Raw genomic sequence first — 20169 nt, 5'->3', positions numbered from 1 at the left:
GGCTTCAGGCCTGGCTGGATCCAGGAGACCCAGGGCGGTCATTAAATTGATGTCTCTCTCTTTTTTTAAAAAAAAAAAAAAATTCTTTCTTTGCTCCGCTTTCTTCTTTCCTGCTCTAGTTTTTTATGGTGGGGAAAAGGTGGTCACTGCAGCTTCAGGTTACTTGGTCCTAACTAGTAATTTGATATCAGAAGGAGAGGGACTCATTTTTTTCAGTGTTCATATCAGTCCCCCATTGCACATGATTGCCCATCCTTGGATTGATCCAGTATGCAGAAGAGTACAACATTGTGAATGGTGAGTCAGGGTACCGCGCCCTCTGTTGGACTGATGGTGCTATTACTTCCTTTCAGGGATGAGGGGAGATGTTCCCCTGAGGGCCGCAACTCAGTGGAGCGTTTTGAGGGCACTTCAGTTTTATTAAAAATTATTGGCCTTTTCAGGATTTTTTATTAGTTCAGCCAATTATAGAATTTATAACTAGGAATAGTTATAAATATATAACTAGAAATATATAACTAGGAATTTACTATTTTTCAAATCTCTGTCCTATCTGTAATTATTTTAATAGAAAATGTTACAGTCTCCACTCATAATTGTTCATTTATTTACCTCCCTGTCAGTTGTTGGTCGATATACTTTGAGACCATCAAAACTTACACACTTTTGATTATTATATCATCTCTCTCTATTGTTCATTTTTCTTTTATCTTGGCTTTATGTGGCACATTTTTGTCTGAAATTCTATTTTATCTAATAAGATTGGTTTCCCAATTTTTTTTTTTTGGTTCACACTTGCCTGATATATTACACCTTTTCATTTACAAGCTATCTGTGCCTTCTTGTTTTAGGAGTGTCACATATACACAACATTTTGTTGAATTTATTTTTTATTATCTGACAGTGAAAGTCTCTTTGCCTTTCAGTTGGCAAAATTAACCTATTACATTTCATTTTAATTATGGTTGTTTTAGAACTGACATACCACTTCATCTCATATTTTTCATTTACTATATATTCTTTTTCTTGTGTCTTTTACTTCTTTGTGTTGAAAAGGTTGAATTTTCTCCCACAGGTTTAAAAGATACTCATTCTATTTTTTGCCTTAGGATGATCTCCCTTTACTAAAAACACCAAAAACCTCCAGCTAAGATCCTAGCTATCAAGGCGCCGAGGCGAGCCATCCTACTGTGCCTTGTCTGAATTCCTGTCCACAGAACCCAAGAGTGTAATAGATGGCTGCTTTAAGCTACTAAATTTTTGGACAGTTTATGAGGCCACGTTACCGAGGACAGATTTTGGTTCCTGGAAATGGAGTGCTTCGTAACAAAAGCCTTGAATATGTGTGCAGTGAATATGTGGCTGGAAAGGCCTTCTGAAGACTGTAGTGGATGGCTGGTGGTCCTTGACAGGAGGGCTTAAAGGAAAGTGAAGATCAGGTTGTGGGAAGCTGGAGGAAGGGTGGGGGAAATGAAGTATACTGTCATCTCTGGAAACATGAAAACAGAGAATGTAACGAATGAACTGGTGGCTGATGAGATATCCAGGCAGACTGTTCAAAGTATGCTCCAGTTTCTTCCTGCTACTTACAGTAAAATGTGAGAGGAGATAGATAAGCTTATGTTTTTTTGTTTCCTATAAAAGAGCCAGGACTTTCTGGATCAAGACAAAACAAAACGTAGTTTCTCCTTTATAGCCAATGATTTTACCTTTTGAGAAATGCCTATTTTAGTAAAATTGTTTCTGTCAGATTGTCTTTTTCTTAGTCATCGGGAGACATGCCAGGTTGTTGTATTATATACCGCAAAATAGCTTTCTAAGTTTGTGGCCTTTTACTCTCCTTTACAGAATCTTTTGATGAGCATATTTCACAATGAAGTCCAATCCCTCTATTTATTTTTCCACAGATAGTTTATGTCCTATTTAAGAAATCATTGCCCATTTCAGTGTTGTGAAATATTTTCTTATGAAGCTTCTATTGCTTTATTTATTTATCTTTGAGTATGGTGTGAAGAAGGGGTCTATCTTTTTCCATATGCATGTTAACACTACTTACTGATGACAGGAAGTGTGCTTTTTAAACATGTCAAGGTCAAAGAAGACACAATATGTTACCTCTTAGAGGAGACTGAAGAGGCATGATGTTTGCAATGGTGGGATTTCTGAGGAGAAAGTGGTCATCAATTCTTGTCGGGTTTTAGCAAGAAGCTCCTTGCAGGGGTTGGGAAGACTCCAGAAAGACCAACAAATCATTATGCATGACTTAATATGGTGCTGAAGTCCTTAACTGCAGGAAACATGTACTTTGAGGGACATTAGTGGAAAAATTGACAGAACTGGAATATGGATCGTACGTTAGAGAAAAGTATTTTACCATTGGTAAATTTCCTGAAGTTAATAGCTTTACTGAAAAAATAATACCCCAAATTCTTAGGAAATATACATCAAAGTGTTTAAGGGTAAAAGATCATGATATATAAAATTTATAGTTTAAAAAATACTATGTATATATAGACACACATACATATATGCATACATGTAGATACACACATGGGTTGCTGTGAAGACTGGATGGCACCATAAACGTAGCATGGCAGAGGGAACAAGCGAAAGCCTGCCAAGAGCCCATTGCTGGTACTGTTACTTTATCTGCCCTGTATCCACTAAGTGCTTAGGCAGCGCCTGATTAGAAGGCTTTTTCTTTAATTATCAACCTCTTGATGCTGCTGCTGCTGCTGGCAAGTCACTTCAGTCGTGTCCGACTCTGTGCGACCCCGTAGATGGCAGCCCACCAGGCTCCCCCGTCCCTGGGACTCTCCAGACAAGAACACTGGAGTGGGTTGCCATTTCCTTCTCCAATGCAGGAAAGTGAAAAATGAAAGGGAAGTCGCTCAGTCGTGTCCGACTCTTAGCAATCCCATGGACTGCAGCCCAGCAGGCTTCTCTGTCCATGCGATTTTCCAGGCAAGAGTACTGGAGTGGGGTGCCATTGCCTTCTCCGACCAACCTCTTAGCCCCTTATAATAGAAAAATAATTTTAAAAAGTAGAAGAACATTTCTCAGAAGCACTGTTGAGGCAGAAGACCACCGGTTTACTGTGTGTTCCCTGAACCACTGGTCTATGCCCACCAGGCCCTGGCTAGTGGCTTCCAGGTGAGTGTAGCCTGCTCCCCGATTACCAGGAGGTCCGCTTCCATTGTTCCCCCGGGCTCGTTGCTGCTGCGCCTGGGTCTCACTTGAAAGATGCACCCACCTTTCAGGACTCCCTCCAAATCCAGGGAGGAGCTTTTGGCTGAAGCTCTCTAAGCACGACAATCTCCTTCTCTGAAATCACCCTACAGATGTGTTGCTCTGAGTCCCTCTTTCCCAACTCTGCCCACCGCAGAAGCTGTGACGGGGAGGCTTCCTCCTAACTTCAGCTGTGAGGCTACCTGCTATCTGGAATCCCGTCTCCAGGGAACAAAAGACCCTTGCCTGACATGGTCACATCAAGCCAGAGACCTGTAGTGATGAGACTTGCCAGGGAGGAGCCTTGGATGGCCTTTGCTGAGCCCTGGTCGGCTGTTTACCCAAGGGATCATGAACTGTGTTGGCAAAAAGGATGCCAATCTCTGCTTGTGGCCAGCATTGGGGTGGTGTGGGTAGGTTGGGTTAAATTGCATGTCTAGAGGCTGGACCTGAGCTGACCTGAGCTGGTCTTAGGGCCTGTCGCTATTGTGGGTCAAGAAGACTTCCTGGTTTCTTCTGCAAGCCTGCATTGCTGGGGTCACCTGTCCTATCTGCAGTCTCAGCCTTTGGGCAATTCCTGGACCAAGCAAGAATCTAATCCTTGCCCCACCACCACCCCCCTTCTCCATTACTTTGCTAATAAGGTTCTACAATGACTGGCTGACCCCTTTTGTCTTCCTTCTGATTTCCCTGCCATTTCCTGCTCTGCCCTGATATTACAACCTATAAGGCACTGGGCATCAAGTCTGGTACATAGTGAGGGTAGTAACTGGTGTTTATTGAGCCGCTGCTGGGTACCAGCTCTGGTGTTTTATGGGTACTGACCTATTTGATCCTCACATGAACTTAACCAGGCAGGTATTATTATCATTTAGGACAACATAGCAGTCAAGAGCAGGGACTCTGAGTTTGAATCCAGACCTTAGCTGTGCGATATCAGGCAAGTTACTAAGCCCCCTGTTCCTCAGCTGAGAAATGGAGATCCTAGAATCATTCTAGGTTGTTGTGAAGATTGCATATGTAGAAAGAACATAGAACTGTGCCCGATGTATTCTAAGTGCTATATGAATGCTAGTGATTACCGACATACCTCGCGTTTTATCACACTTTGCTTTATTGCACTTTGCCTTACCACGCTTTGCAGATACTGTGGTTATTTGTTTGTTTGTTTATTGGGCTGCACTGGGTCCTAGTTGCAGCACATGGGATCTAGCTTGCTAAGGATTGAACCCAGGCTACCTGCATTGGGAACGTGAAGTCTTAGCCACTAGACCACCAAGGAAGTCCCTCAGATATTGTGTTTTTTACAAATGAAAGGTTTGTGGCAACACTGTGTCCTACAAGTCTATCTGCACCATTTTCCCAACAGCATTTGCTCACTTCAAGTCTTTGGGTCACATTTTGGTAATTCTTGCAGTATTTGAAATGTCTTCATTGATGTTATATGTGTTATGGTGATTTATGACCAGTGATCTTTGGTATTGCTATTGCAAAAAGATTTTGACTTGCTGAAGGCTCAGATGGTGGTTAATATCTTTTTGCAATAAAGTATATTTAAACTAAGGTATGTCCACTGCCTTTTTAAATGGAATGTTGTTGCATACTTAAGAGACCACAGTATAAACAAGGTAAACAATTTTTATATGCCCTGGAGAAAAAATATGTGTGACTCGTTTTATTGCAATATTTGCCTTATTGCAGTGGTCTGAGACCAAACCCTTAATATCTCTGAGGTACGCCTGTGTTGCTAGTCTCATTTAGCAACTGGGAAACTGGCAGGGAGAAGCACGAATGTTACCAAGTCCAAATTCATTACTGCTTACCATACCACAGGCCAAGGAATCAATGGACAAGATGCTGGGGCAAGCAATAGTGATTTTATTTGGAAAGCTAGCAGACTGAGAAGATGGTCCTAAAGAACCATCTCCCAGAGTCAGAATTCTGCCATGTGGCTTGTTGCAAATTTCTTGGTTCTGGTCAGGCTCCTGGAGAGAATGTGATACTTGCTTGTTTTTGCTCTTTTGCTTTTGCAGCTGTCCACCTCCGTCTCCACAGAAGTATTAGACTTCTACGGAAGTATATATTTAAAGGTCAATCCTGGCAAGCAGAGCCTTGAGCATGAACTATCATGCATATTTCAGGCTATAGGCAACTTTCTTTTACCAGAGGTGCAGAGCCAGCATGACTGAGCACAGGCAACAGAGACAGCAGGGATGTTAGAGCTAAAGGAATAGATCCAAAACGGAATCAGGTTTGTTCTCTGTTGCAAAAAGACTTCCCTAAAGTCACAGTACTAAGCAGACGGATCAGAATTAGAGCCAACACACCTTAGCTAAAGCCCTTATTGAAGTTCTACTGCCTCCGTCTTCCCTTATTCCTTCCCCGTCTCATCCACATCAAAACAGAAGTTATAGGTGCTCTTGTCTTAATATGGAGCAGTTCTGCATTGCCATTCCAGGCCCAGGGGGCTGATGGGCATGTTGGGTCAGGGTGTGATGGTGATGTGGATGCCCCTGTCGGTCCAGCCATCATCTACAGATCCACAGTGGGGGGTAGCCTGAGAAAGTTTGAGAAACATGGGGTCAGACAGGCAAGCTGTGCAGGTATCCTCAGGAGAAGCAGGAGGGGCCGGGCTGAGTCCCAGCTCTGCCTCTTGCTCTGTCACCAACTTGTTCTGTGAGCTTGGCTAAGTCGCTTGACTCCTCTGAGGCTCACCTTCCTGGCTTCCCAGCTTCCCTGAAGACAGAGGAGGCAGGAGATTCGAATCCAGACCCTAAGAGAGACAGCTTTGTGTCTGTTAGGCTTGTCTCCGATATCGCTCCAGCCAGATTGCTGGTTGTGTGATTTAGGCACATTCTCTATTCTCCGCCAACCTCAATTTTCTGGTTCATTAAGTGAGGTGAAGGGTCGTGCCCACCTTGGGAGCATTTTCCTGGTGATAAGTGAAAACAATTAAGGTAATGTGTTTAACACACGGTGGTTGGTGAGTTCCTTTTGTCAATGAAAAATTAATCAATAGCCAATCTAAGAAAGAAATGGAAGATTTTATTTGAGCCAAACTGAGGATTATAAATCAAGAGACAGTCTTTCAGAAAACTCCCGGGACTGTTACCCCTGATAGAGGTCAAGGCACAGTTGTGCAAGTTTTTGCGACGAAGTACGTCAAAGTAACATAACTGACCTTTACATAGTCCAGGGCGAGTAATGAGTCATTGTGACCCCTTACAGGATTGAGAAAGGAACCTTATCTCCTAAGGATTTACCTTGCTGGTGACATGTTTTTCCTTTTTGCGGTGGGTAAGCATTCTTCTGCGTTCCAAGGGGATCCAGTTAATATATAATACAGATACACACTAAAGGGAAGTGGGGGGTGGGGGGGGGTTGTGGCTTAAATGGGCAGAGAGAATTTTATCTTTAAAAATGTTCTTGTTCTGCCTTAAAGTAATTTTATTTTGTCATCTTTTTACTACTGCTCTTGCCAGGTATGGGTATCCGTGTCATGAGGGCCTCATCTAACAGGTTGGGAAGTATAGTCTGTTATTCTAAAATCTGGAAAAGTGTGTAAGCCTGACATTATTATTTTTTTTTCCTTGGATGTTTGGCAGAATGTGCCAGAGAAATCATTTGGGCTTGGAGTTATCTTTGGGAGGAATTTTTTGTTTATGGATTTAATTTTTCTCGTAGGGAACTGTTCAGATTTTCTATTTCTTCAAGCAATATATTTTTTTTCTATTTATTTTTATTAGTTGGAGGCTAATTACTTTACATCATTACAGTAGTTTTTGTTATACATTGAAATGAATTAGCCATGGATTTACATGTATTCCCCATCCCAGTCCCCCCTCCCACCTCCCTCTCCACCCGATCCCTCTGGGTCTTCCCAGTGCACCAGGCCCGAGCACTTGTCTCATGTACCCAACCTGGGCTGGTTATCTGTTTCACCCTAGATAATATACATGTTTCAATGCTGTTCTCTTGAAACATCCCACCCTCACCTTCTCCCAGAGTCCACAAGTCTGTTCTATACATCTGAGTCTCTTTTTCTGTTTTGCATATAGGGTTATCGTTACCATCTTTCTAAAGTCCATATATATGTGTTAGTATACTGTAATGGTCTTTATCTTTCTGGCTTACTTCGCTCTGTATAATGGGCTCCAGTTTCATCCATCTCATTAGAACTGATTCAAATGAATTCTTTTTAATGGCTGAGTAATATTCCATGGTGTATATGTACCACAGCTTCCTCATCCATTCGTCTGCTGATGGGCATCTGGCTTGCTTCCATGTCCTGGCTATTATAAACAGTGCTGCGATGAACATTGGGGTGCACGTGTCTCTTTCAGATCTGGTTTCCTTGGTGTGTATGCCCAGAAGTGGGATTGCTGGGTCATATGGCAGTTCTATTTCCAGCTTTTTAAGAAATCTCCACACTGTTTTCCACAGTGGCTGTACTAATTTGCATTCCCACCAACAGTGTAAGAGGGTTCCCTTTTCTCCACACCCCCTCCAGCATTTATTGTTCTTCAAGCAATATTTTTTGAGAAGAAAATTTGCTCATTTAATCTAGCTTTTAAAATTTATGTATATGAAGTTTTCATAACATTCTTTTATTTACCCTTTAGATAAATAGTAATGGCCTATGTTTCTTTTCTTTTCCATTTTTTAAATTGAAGTATAGTTGGTTTACAAGGTTATATTAGTTTCAGGTATACAGCATATGATTCAATATTTTTATAGATTATTATACTCCACTGAAATTATTGTAAAACATTGACTATATTTTCTGTGCTGCATAGTAGTTTGTTCCTCTTAATCCGATGCCCTTATCTTGCAACTTCTCTCCTTCTCTCTTGCCACTGGTAACCACTAGTTTGTTTTGTGTATCTGTATGTTTCTGTTTTACTGTATTCATTCGTTTAATTTTTTAGATTCCAAGTGTTACTTACGGCATACAGTGCTTCTCTTTCTCTGTTTGACTTATTTCACCAAACATAGTGCCTTCTAAGTCTATCCATGTTATTCCCAATGGTAGAATTTCTTTCTTTTTTTTTTATAGTTGAGTTATATTTCAATGTTGAAGCCCTGGGGCTCAGCAGTCTGCAATGCAGAAGACATGAATTCAATTCCTGGGTTGGGGAGACCCCTTGGAGAAAGAGATGGCTTCCCACTCCAATATTCTTGACAGAATAATACCACGGACAAAGGAGCCTGGCAGGCTGCAGTCCATGGGGTTGTAGAGTCAGACACTATTTCATAACTAATTCATAACTAAATCACCGCCATTGAAGAACACCTTGGTTGCTTCCAGTTTTGGCAGCTATGAATAAAATTGCTATAAATATTTAAATGTGGGTTTTTTGTGTGGACAAAGTTTTCATATTGGCTGGGGAAATATGTAGGAGCATGATTGCTGAATCATATGATAAGATCACATTCAATTTTGTAAGAAACTTATGGCTTATCTTTTCATTTTTTAACAATATCTTTTGAAGGATAAACATTTTATGTAAGTGGAGTCCAATTTATTTTTCATCCCCAGGCAAACTGGATGGCTCATCATCCTAATTTGGAGACAGGAGAATAATTTTTTCAAGCAATGGTATCAGCTAGAGGAGGAGATGATCTGTCTTTATCTCTCTCTTTTATCTATCTTTATTTATCTACCTATCTATCATCCATCCATCCACCCATTCATCCATCTAGATTAACATGGAAGAAATTGCATCCTGGTGGAAAATGTCTAGTAGATAGTGAAGATATGTGATTGAGAAGATGATAGAGGCAGGGTTACTGGTTTGATGTCCTTGAGGGCCTGAAATAAAATATAGCCAAGGGTGTAGGTGGAGGGGTGGCTTCAGCTAGGTCAGGTGCTCCACTATAACAGGGTGGGGAACAGACATGTGAGCAGAGCCACAGGTGAGTGGGAAGATGTTTACCTATATTTTTCCAGTGAAAGGAAGTAAGTTCCCTTGCTCCGGGGTGATTCAGGGCAGGAGGTGTCAGAGGTTTGCTGTAATGTGAAGGTATGAAGTATTCACTTAAGACAGGAAGCATGAAAGGGCTGGAATAGAGGCTGATCGCTGCCAGGGATCAAGGGCTGTCTTGAGGTTCAGTGATCATGAATTTAAATGAGATCTATCAATGTGTTATGTTTTCCTCTAGCTACATCCAGAAGTTTGAGTGCAGCTATGAAATAGGGGGAGAATTGGAGGGTTTTATCATGAAGCTATGATAGAGGCAGACAAGGGCAAATGAACTCGGTACGATTGATCATGGGACTTGAGCTGGACAAGGAGGAGGCAAGGACCTGAGGGAACAGAGGGAGGTGGAAACTAGTAGGATCCATGGATGGTGCTTTCCTGGAGGTTGGGGGATTGTTGGAGCTGGGGACCAAGAGTAAATGAGCTGGAAGGAAAAGAAGCAGTGGTCAGAGGGTGGAATACTTGCGCGTGTGAAGGGGTGACTGCAGTGATGATGTGCCTGGGATGACTGTGTGAACAAAGTTCCCATGGATTCTTATCAACCTACAGCTGTTCCCTGGCACCAATTTGATGTCAGGCTACACCCTTCTCCTTCACAGTGATTCATTCTGTCAGCACTGGGCTTCTTGCCCATTCAGCTTAAAATTCCATCTGACACACTCCCAGTAAGAACATGTATCTTGTTTGTAGTGAGATTTACTCCCACACCAGGAGTAGTTGTAGTGTGACAAGTGCTGTGTGCCTCCAGCAATAGCTCTTTGAGGATGGGACTGTCTTCTCCATCTCTGGATCCTTTCTCCTTTGGGACCATGCTGGGCACACATCTGGTACTGAGTGGATGCTTTCTCAGATAATACACAGGGTTGAATGTCAGATGGAGACTTGGGAAGAGCCCAGTCCCTTCCCTGCAAGCCTTTTTCACAGGAGGATTCCCTCATGGGGACTGTTGGTGCTGGGTCATCCTTTGCAGGGGCACAGCTGAGGCATGCCAACGCTTCCAAACACAGACACAAGATAATACTGTGTAGGTTTTCTTATCAAGGAGACCCTGAGAGGCTTTCCTTCTCAGCCACTTGTGGAGGGGACCTGAGACCTGGCTGGTGCCTTGTAAACCCCTGGGCCTGTTGGATGCCAACAGGCGGTGATGACAGGATGGTCCCACCCTCTTTTATGTCACACACACACACGCAGGCTCCCAGGCCACACTGAGTGTGGATTTCCCAAGTCCTGCCAGGGGACTGCCTTCCCAGTGACACCCAAATGCCCTCACCCAAGGTTGTCACCTGATGCTTCATTGAGCTGAGCATACCTTGTCCAGGTGGCAAGGAAACTGGAAGGAGAAGAAAAATCCAGAAACCAATAGAGGATATGAAGCCTGTGGAAGGTCATGAGAGTGAGGTGGGTCAATAGGTCCTCCCAGGAATGTTCACACTGGGCCAATGAGTTTGACTTATAATTGTACAGTTGTTGTGGATCTTGGTTTGCTAATCTGTGAAATGGGTCCAATAACTCCAAGTGATCTTGTGCAAAGACACTCTACTTTTGCTCATACCTTCAGTCATAGCTTTCCTTTTTCTTCAAGGGCCCAGAGCATCTGACAGCCTGGCAGGCATGGCAGGAAGAAGGAGGCACACCTTCTTCCCACCTGACTGACTTTAGCAGAGGATCGTCATTTTCCCCAAGCAGAGAAGGTGGTGGCTGCCTTCCTCAAAAAACTAATAGGAAAACCTGTCAACATGAAACTTGTGCATATGGGACTTGGGAAAGGCACCCAGGCTTGTGGTGTCCTCATCTGCTCCTGTCTCATCCACAGTCAGCCACGCTCTGTGCACTGCTTGCAAGGGACCAAGGTGACCTCCAGGTTTCTGGTTTGGGCAGTGTGTAGAATCAGGGCAATTTACTGAGACTTAGATGAAAGGAACAGGAAGAGGGGAATTTCTTTGCAGGTGGAGGACAGAGTGGGAAGAAATGCATCTTTTTGAATATGCTTAATTCCAGTTGAGCTATTTCAAATCCTGAAAGATGATACTGTAAAAGTGCTGCATTCAATATGCCAGAAAATTTGGAAAACAGCAGTGGCCACAGGACTGGAAAAGGTCAGTTCTCATTCCAATCCCAAAGAAAGGCAATGCCAAAGAATGCTCAAACTGCTGCATAATTGCACTTGTCTCACACGCTAGCAAAGTAATGCTCAAAATTCTCCAAGCCAGGCTTCAGTGTGAATCGTGAACTTCCAGATGTTCAAGCTGGATTTAGAAAAGGTAGAGGAACCAGAGATCAAATTGCCAACATCCGGTGGATCGTCGAAAAAGCAAGAGAGTTCCAGAAAAACATCTACTTTTGCTTTATTGATTTTGCCAAAGCCTTTGACTGTGTGGACCACAACAAACTCTGGAAAATTCTTAAAATTGGAGTCGCAAAGAGTCGGACACGACTGAGCAACTGAACTGAACTGAAATATGAGGTACTTCTTGGACATTTGGACAGAGGTGACCAGGTGGCTGGTAGAGAAATGGGTCTGGAGCTCATGGGAGGTGGCGCTGGACATAGGGAGCTGAGAGTCTTCAGTGCATAGGAGGTTTGGAGGTCACTGAGTGTGCCAAGCTCACCCGAAGGAGAGGGAAGAATAAGAAAGAAGATGGGTGGCTGAGGAGAGCTCTATGGAATGTAAATATTTAATGGGCTCAGTGTGTGCGCAGGAGGTGAGGTAGAAGGAGAATCAGGAAAGCCACACCAAGCCCAGACAGGAGGGTGTTGAGGAGAAGCTCACAAAACAGGTAAATGTCACAAAACTAGGTGGACACAGGATCAGGCTCCCTGGTTAAATAAGGGGCTTCTTTTGGGGAGGTAGCTTGATTAAACAATTTAGGTCATGAACCCAGAAGCAAGATTTGTGTTTGGTGGAATGGGCAGCAATTTGGGATATCTTCTGTGGGCAGGGCTGGCTTCCCGGAGGTGCCACCTGGGCTCTTAAAAAGTCCGGAATGTGGTTTAATGCTTGACTGTCACCACATTGAAATGTGACTTTTGAACAAGGGCCCCACATGCTCATTTGCACTGAGACCTACAAATTATGTAGCAGGTCCTAGACGTTTGGTTGTGGCAGGAAAGAGGGAGCTGGAACCGTGGCTGGAGAAGAAACTGGAGTTTGAATGTGCAGGTGAAGGTTCTAGAAGAAAGGTTGAAGGTATGGAAGAGAGAGGAGTTAGTCAATAAATGAAGTCTTGCTGAGGCAGTAGGGAGTGTGATCTGACCCGATCACATCTTAGACAAAAGGTGGATCACCTTTGTAATAAACTGCAATGGAATCTAAACAATCCTTAAAGGATTGCTGCTGCTGCTGCTAAGTCACTTCAGTCGTGTCCGACTCTGTGCAACCCCATAGACGGCAGCCCACCAGGCTCCCCTGTCCCTGGGATCCTCCAGGCAAGAGCACTGGAGTGGGTTGCCATTTCCTTCTCCAATGCATGAAAGTGAAAAATGAAAGTGAAGTCGCTCAGTGGTGTCTGACCCTTAAAGGATTACTTACTGTTGAAGAAAATGCAACCGATAGTATCTGGGCTCAACTCCAGGGCAAGTTTCACAGTCTTGAAGTGAACGGAGCTATCTGCCCCCTGATCCTTCTCAAAGGGGGTGAGGAAGACCTCCGTGTGGTACCATTTCTGGCGTTATCAACAAACTTCTATATGAGCATGCTGCTTCCCTTCCTGCACAGACTTTGCTGGTGGCTCAGAGGGTAAAAAAAATCTGCCTGCAATGTGGGAGACCTGGGTTCAATTCCTGGGTTAGGGAGATTCCCCTGGAGAAGGGAATGGCTTCTCACTCTAGTATTCTTGCCTGGAGAATCCCATGGACAGAGGAGCTTGGTGGGCTACAGTCAGACATGACCGAGCGACCCACACTTCATACTGCCTCTGGCCCCAGACAGCATGCTGGCTGGCTGGCATGCCCAGGGGGTGGCAGGAGGGTGCAGAGGAATTGGCTGTAGTGCCCATGGAACCCCTTGCCTGGGATTTGGGCCCGGCTGAATCCCAGACCCTCCAGGCCCTGGGTGGGTGTTGCTGAGCTGGCCTGGAGACCTGGCAGGGATGAGTGGAATGGAGATACTCTGCAGGGAGAAGATGGTGTTCCTGTCTGGGGTGTGGCCATCATCTACCTGTAAAGGCTGAAGGCAAAGTGGGGGTCCTTCAGGGAGGTTGCAGAGGCTGACAGGGTCACTGGGGTTGGATGCTTTTCCTGGTCAGGAGTCCTTTGGTTCATCCATCCTGGATGAACTGATACAGAGTACCCTCAACCCAGCCCAGCCAGCCACACAGGATGCTCAGAACACTTCCTGCAGCTCTCCTCCTCCATCGACTGCCCAGGGCAGCTTTACTGGGGAATTCAAAGGGAACAGTGGGTAAGGCTCCAGCTTGGGAGTCAGGCAGACTCTGACTCTGGAACCGTGTGAAGCTTGATGTGGGAGCATGGTGGAAAAAATGCATTAGATATTCAATAAACACATAGGTATAGAAGAAAAGTCCTAACTACATCCTCTAAGTGTGCTTAGATTTTAGTTATAATAATAATAAACTCTATTTAAAATATAATATTTACAATGTAAAGTAAAAATTGAGCCTATCCCTTCTCCAGCAGATCTTCCCAACCCAGGAATCGATCCAGGGTCTCCTGCATTGCAGGCAGATTCTTTACCAGCTGAGCTATAGCCTGTATAAATTAAACCAAAACACCCCCCAGGGATTTGAAAAAATATTGTCATATATAAAATTAATTTATCACAGATTCTTCTAGACATTTTATATGGTCTCATGCATATACTTACCTTTTTTCCTGCCAGTGCCATACTGTTTTAATTGTAGTAGTTTTAAAAATACATTTTAAAATACTTTAAAATGTATATTTTTGCAAGGTAAGTCATTTGTAAGGCATTTGTTTTTCTTTTTCAAAAATCTCAACTTTTTTGTTGATTTATTGTATGTCAGATGAATTTTTGAACCAATTTACCAAATTGAAAAAATCCAGATGGGATTTCAATAAAAGCTGTTAATTTGAGCAAGCTCTGGAAGATGGTGAAGGACAGGGAAGCCTGGCATGCTGCAGTCCATGGGGTTGCAAAGAGTCACAGGACAGGACTGAGTGATTAAACAGCAACAATTAATTTGAGGGCAAATGTGTCTCTTTCTAAACATGTATCTTTTAAGCCAGGGATGTGGCATAACTCTCTAATAATTTAGGCCTTTTAAACGTAACTTTTTTCATACCTCCCCAGGTTGTACCCTGTTCCAGCTCTCAGCCCACTGTACCTGCATCATTTGGGTACATAGTATGCAGTACATGAGGAGCTAGAGGAACAGGAACTGCTGACCTGACCTGACTAAGTAGGTTGGCCTCACTACACTGAGGAGAAAGGGCAGATATCATATTCTGTGGGGAAAGTATTTTCCCATTCTTTCACCCATTCATCCTCCCGTCCATTCATCTTCCCAATCATCCATCCACTTTTGAAGCATTTGTGTGTGTGTACGTGCTTAGTCACTCAGTCCTGTCTGACTCTTTGTGACCCCGTGGACTGTAGCCCACCAGGCTCCTCTGTCCATGGGTTTCTCTAGGCAAGAATACTGGAGTGGGTAGCCATTCCCTTCTCCAGGGGATCTTCCCAACCCAGGGATCGAACCCAGATCTCCTGCATTGCTGGCTGATTTCTTATAGTCTGTGCCACAGGGAAACCACTTACGATGTGCTTAACCCTGGATGGGTTAAGGGCATCTTTAACCCATTGAGGGCAGCTTTAGAGTAATTGTATCACGGGCTTCATGAAGCATACTTCATCTGAGGCCATAGATGCCTCTTTTCCACATACTTACCCCAGGGATGGATAATGGAGTGTCTAAAACTGTGGAAACCCTGAACTGACTGAAAGAATTCTGAGTTGGCAAAGTTTATGATGAACGAACAGAATTCAATTAGAGTTACAAGTGCAAGCTTCCTCTACCAGACAGAGTGGGTTTCCCTAACGGCTCTGGTAAAGAACGGTAAAGAATCTGCCTGCAATGCCGGAGCCCTGGGTTCGATGCCTGGCTTGGGAAGATCCCTGGAGAAGAGAATAGCAACCCACTCCAGTATTCTTGCCTGGAGAACGCCATGGACAGAGGAGCCAGGGGCTACAAGTGCATGGGGTCTCAAAGAGTCCGATAGAGCAGAGTGACTAACACATACCAGGCAGAGCAGAGGATTAAACATCAGTGGGGCTCCTGTAAGGATGCGGACCTGAGCTGAGTTCTGAAGGATGGGCAAAATTGGGGCTAAGCAACCTCTGAGCAGTACCCCAAGTAGACTCACAGTCCACTGTGGTCACCCAGTACTCTTCCGGTTTGTTATCCTTTTTTAATCCCCTTTTGCACTTCCTCAGATGTATTTCTTTATGCAAAAGCCCAAGGACCAACAGGTTAATACAGAAGTAGTAATAATCATGGTAGTAATATATGCAAGGATAACAGCTAATCTTACATATGTTTCAGGTGATAGAATATGTGCTATCTCCTAAAATGACCCTATGAGAAGGCATTAGACTTATCTTGCAGATGAGCCCAGAAAAGATTGAGTAACTTGTTCAAAAGCAAACAGTTTGTAGAGATTGAGGCAGGTTTGGCATGCAAACTTTGTGGCATCCAGATCTGTATTCTACTGTACCAGGTGATTTCTTGGGAATGGGCACATTCTGAGGTTGCTACAGAGGTGAGGAGAAGGGAAAGAGTAGTTGGGAGGATCAGTGTTGAAAATGAAATTATTCATCTAGCACTGGTTTAAAGCTGATTCCTATAAAGACACATAGACACACTCAGAACTAGTTTCTTCTTGCTTTAATAATTTGTTCTAGAATTTCTTTGGATGCACTTTCTTGGAATAAAATGGCCAGAAGTTTTTATCTGATCCATTAATTTCAAGTTATTGGTAAGGGCTGCCTGGGAAGACTGAGTTGAAATGGCATTTGAGAGAATTCCCTGGTGGTGGTCCAGTGGTTAGGACTCAACACTTTCACTGCTGTGGACCTGGGTTTGATCCTGGTCGGGGAACTAACATCCTGCAAGCCTTGATGCCGTGACCAAAAAAACAAAACAAAACAAAACAAAACTCCGAGATTCCATCTTTCTATGTGAGAGCACCTTAAATCATTATTCATGACTGTCTTGGGCATGGAGAGAGGAAGCCAGGTTATTTAAAATAGTGGAGTTACCAAAATTTAGGACACTAGTGAAAATGTTAAGTATCTGTTCTGGGAGAAGGAGATATCGAGCAATAGGACAACTCAAGATGTAAGACCCCAAATAGTAAAACATCCCAAATAATTATCCCATGAAAGTCTTGAAGGATGCAAAATGAAGTCATGTTTAGCTGAGAGAGGAATCAGGCCCAGAAAACATAGGAACTGTGAGGCATTTTAGAGATCATCTAGGATAGGACAGTAAATGGTTACCATCCAAGCTGCCATCTTGGATCCATCATGTGGATTCTGAGGCCGTGCCTGAATGGAGATGAAAATAGGGCCATGGTTGATTGGTGATGTCTGCTGTGGATGTGAGATTGGAAGGAGTTGCGTATGGCCACATGGTTGCCATTTTTAGTCTAGTCCAAGTTCTCATTTTATAGATGAGGAAGCAGAGGTTAGGAGAGATGACAGGGCCTTACCAAGGGTTGCACATCCTGGGAAAAAGTGAGAATTAGAATCCTCTGTCTTGCCTCATGAGCATGTACTCTTAGTACCTCACTGTATGCTTTCTTATGATTACTAAGAAATCATTGCCAATTTTCACAGCGTCTAAAGGGAATAAACACCTGATACCAGCTGAGTATTGATTTTGACATCACAGGTCCTGCTGACCTTCACCTGCAACTATTTGTTTGTTGAACAAACAAGCCTTTGAGCCTGTTTTTTAGTACTCCTGAGGCTTATCTTCTCTTGTCTCTGGATTTTTGCTCCCATTTCTTGAACATCTACTATGTGCTTAGATTTTTACATGTCACCCCTTACTTAATCCTCCCAACAACCAGTGGATTTGTGAATGAGAAGGTTGAGTTCAAATGATTCACCCAAGATGATGCAGCTTGTGAATAGTTAGTGCCAGCAACGGAACCCAGACTCCAACCACTCTTTTTCCATACCTGGCTACTTGGGTTCCTGTGCATTTTAAAACAATCTTGTCTTCTGTCTTTATTTGTAGCATATCATTGGGTGTCAAAAGTCAAGAGTGGCAAAAGCTCTTTGCTTATATTCCATTGTTGGACGTGAGCTGGCTTTTAAATCCTGATGGGCAATGCCTTTTCTTCCTTAGGCAAGCATTAGCCTGTGGTCAGTTCCCAGCTTCTCAAACTTTTCAGTAGAGAGTCTCTTTTCTAAAACACTGTCCAACGCCCTCCTTACATTTGTGTCCACTCCAGGAGTTCAAGGAGGCGATTGGGACACTGCCAGCCCTCAGGGTGCCTCTCTCTGTGCAGAACAGGGAACAGCATCTGCTTTAGGGCTTCTGTAACTGAGTACCACCAGCTAGGTGCCTTAAACAACTGAAATTTATTGTCCCACAGTTCTGGAAGCTGGAGTCTCCAGCTTGATTTCAAGTCGGGCAGTTGGCAAGGTTGATTCTTTCTGAGGGCTGTGAGGGAAGGGTCTGTTCCAGGCCGTTCTCCTTGGTGTGTAGGTTCTAACTGACCATGCTCACTCAGTGATCTCTTATCTTCATATTGTCTTCCCTCTCGGTTCACATGTCTGTACCCACATTTCCCCTTTCTTATATCCAACATCACATTGGATTAGGGCCCAGCCTAGACCTCATTTTGAGTTTATGACCTCTAGAAAGACTCAGGGCTTCCCCTGTGGCTCAGTGGGTAAAGAATTCACCTGCAATGCAGGAGACACAGGAGACTTGGTTTCAAACCCTGAGTCTGGAAGATCCTTTGGAGGAGGAAAATGGCAACCTGCTCCAGTACTCTTGCCTGAAAATCCCACGGACAGAGGAGCCTGGCAGGCTACAGTCCACGGGGTCGCAAAGAGTCAGACACGACTGAGCGACTAAGCATGTACCTATGGTGCACATTAAGGCTAGCTCCAAATGAAGTGCTGAGGGTCAATGTATAAATTTTGGAAGGGACACAATTCATCCCATAATAGCATCTCTTTTTCTTGTACGTACTCATGAGGAATGGTATTCTAACCCCTGCCCACATTTTAATATGCTCATTTTATCACATGCTCTCTGGAATAATAGTATCTTTGGGCAAATTAAAGAGAACATCTTTTAACCAGGTGGATGACACCACATGGCAGGGTTCACCACTTGGGGAGTGTAGCTGGGGTGGATTTCAGGCCCCACACTATCTCTGCCAGCACCCTTGTGCAGTGCACAACCTGTACCGCTGTCCTTATTGACCCCAAAGGAATCCCCTGAAAGAAACAGCAGGGAAGTAGAGTCTCTACAAAGCCCCCTTTTTTTTGTTACAAATAAGTTTGTAATTCAGAATTATTATCCAAACTAACACGGAACTCGCCCCTAGCAAAATGTGTAGCCCAGGACTGGCATGCGGTTGGCACTTAGTACAAGATGATTGAGTGAAAGACTGATTGATTGACTGAATCTACTTCCTCCTAAGCTTGGTTTATTGAGCAATGACTAGGAATCAAAAAAGTATCCAGACTCCAAAGACAGGGAGTGCCTACTAGGAAGAAATCCTTTCTTCTACGAAGGAGTTGGATGGCTCAATTATTGAAACGGTTCAAGGTCACAGTTGCTCTGAAGGCTGTTGGTTGACCATTCATGTCGCAGCTGCTGGGTTTCTGCTGATATTCAGTCCTCCACCTGGCATTGCCCTGTCCCATGGGAGAAATGTTTCCCAACATATAGCCTCAGGAGATGAAAGCTACACATTTGTGAGGGACTCAGCAAGATCAGAATCTAAGTCCAAGTGAGTATCATTGAAGATTTAGCCAACAACTTGAGCAAAACAACATTTATCAGGGCAGTGACTTCGGGGATTTTTGGTGCTCCCCTGGCTGGAGGGTGAGTTAATATTAACAGGCCCAAGGTGATGTGAGCTTGCATAATCAGGGCCTGGCCTCCTCCTCCCCAGCTGATGATCCTGTTTATCGTCTTTGATAGCTGCACCTCAGCTGCCCTCCAGTTAACATCCAGGGAGGAGGCTGGTGGGCTGGGTCTCTGGACAGCAGCGTGTGGTGCTGTCCATAAAGACCAAGTCTTTATGTGATTGTGTCAAAATAAAAATCATATTGAGCCTCTGCCAGATACCCTTTTTGGGCTTCTGGTCACTCGGAACAGAATCCGGTCCATACACACGTATGATGTACAACTTCCCCCAACTCCCGGCCATCGGCAAACCAGATGCTGCAGTCACACCTCTGGACTCTTCTGCCTCTCCCTCCCTCTTCTTGTCGTTACTGCGATAGGTCCCTGCCTCCTTCTTGCTTCCCTTGAACAAGCCAGACCTGTTCCTGTCCCAGGACCTTTGCACCTCCTATTCTCTCTGCCTGACCACTCTTCACTCTTCACTTTGATGCCCACACAGCTTCTTCTCATACCTGCCTTGGGTTTCAGATTCCACATTCTCAGTGAGGATTTCCCTGACCACTCTGTTTGAGTGTTTCACACCCTAGCACTTCCCATCCCCTGCCTCTGCATTATTTTTTTGTTGATGAACTCATTGCCTTCTCCTGTTCTACACATGGTATTGATTTATCCAGATTATTTCCTGCATCCCCCACTGAGCTCCTGTGGATGCGGATTTTGTCTGTCTTGTTCATAGCTGCACAACCAGTGCTGGCACCTAGCAGATGCTCAGTAAATAACCGTGAGAGAAATGAATGTGTGCTTACAGTCATTCAGAAATTACATTCAGAAATTGTGCTATGTACACTGTTCTGTATTTTGCTTTTATATATATGTATGTATATATA

The sequence above is a fragment of the Odocoileus virginianus genome, chromosome 16 (genome assembly GCF_023699985.2).
Source record: "Odocoileus virginianus isolate 20LAN1187 ecotype Illinois chromosome 16, Ovbor_1.2, whole genome shotgun sequence".
Classification (NCBI taxonomy): domain Eukaryota; kingdom Metazoa; phylum Chordata; class Mammalia; order Artiodactyla; family Cervidae; genus Odocoileus; species Odocoileus virginianus.
This window is presented reverse-complemented; position numbering follows the sequence as displayed.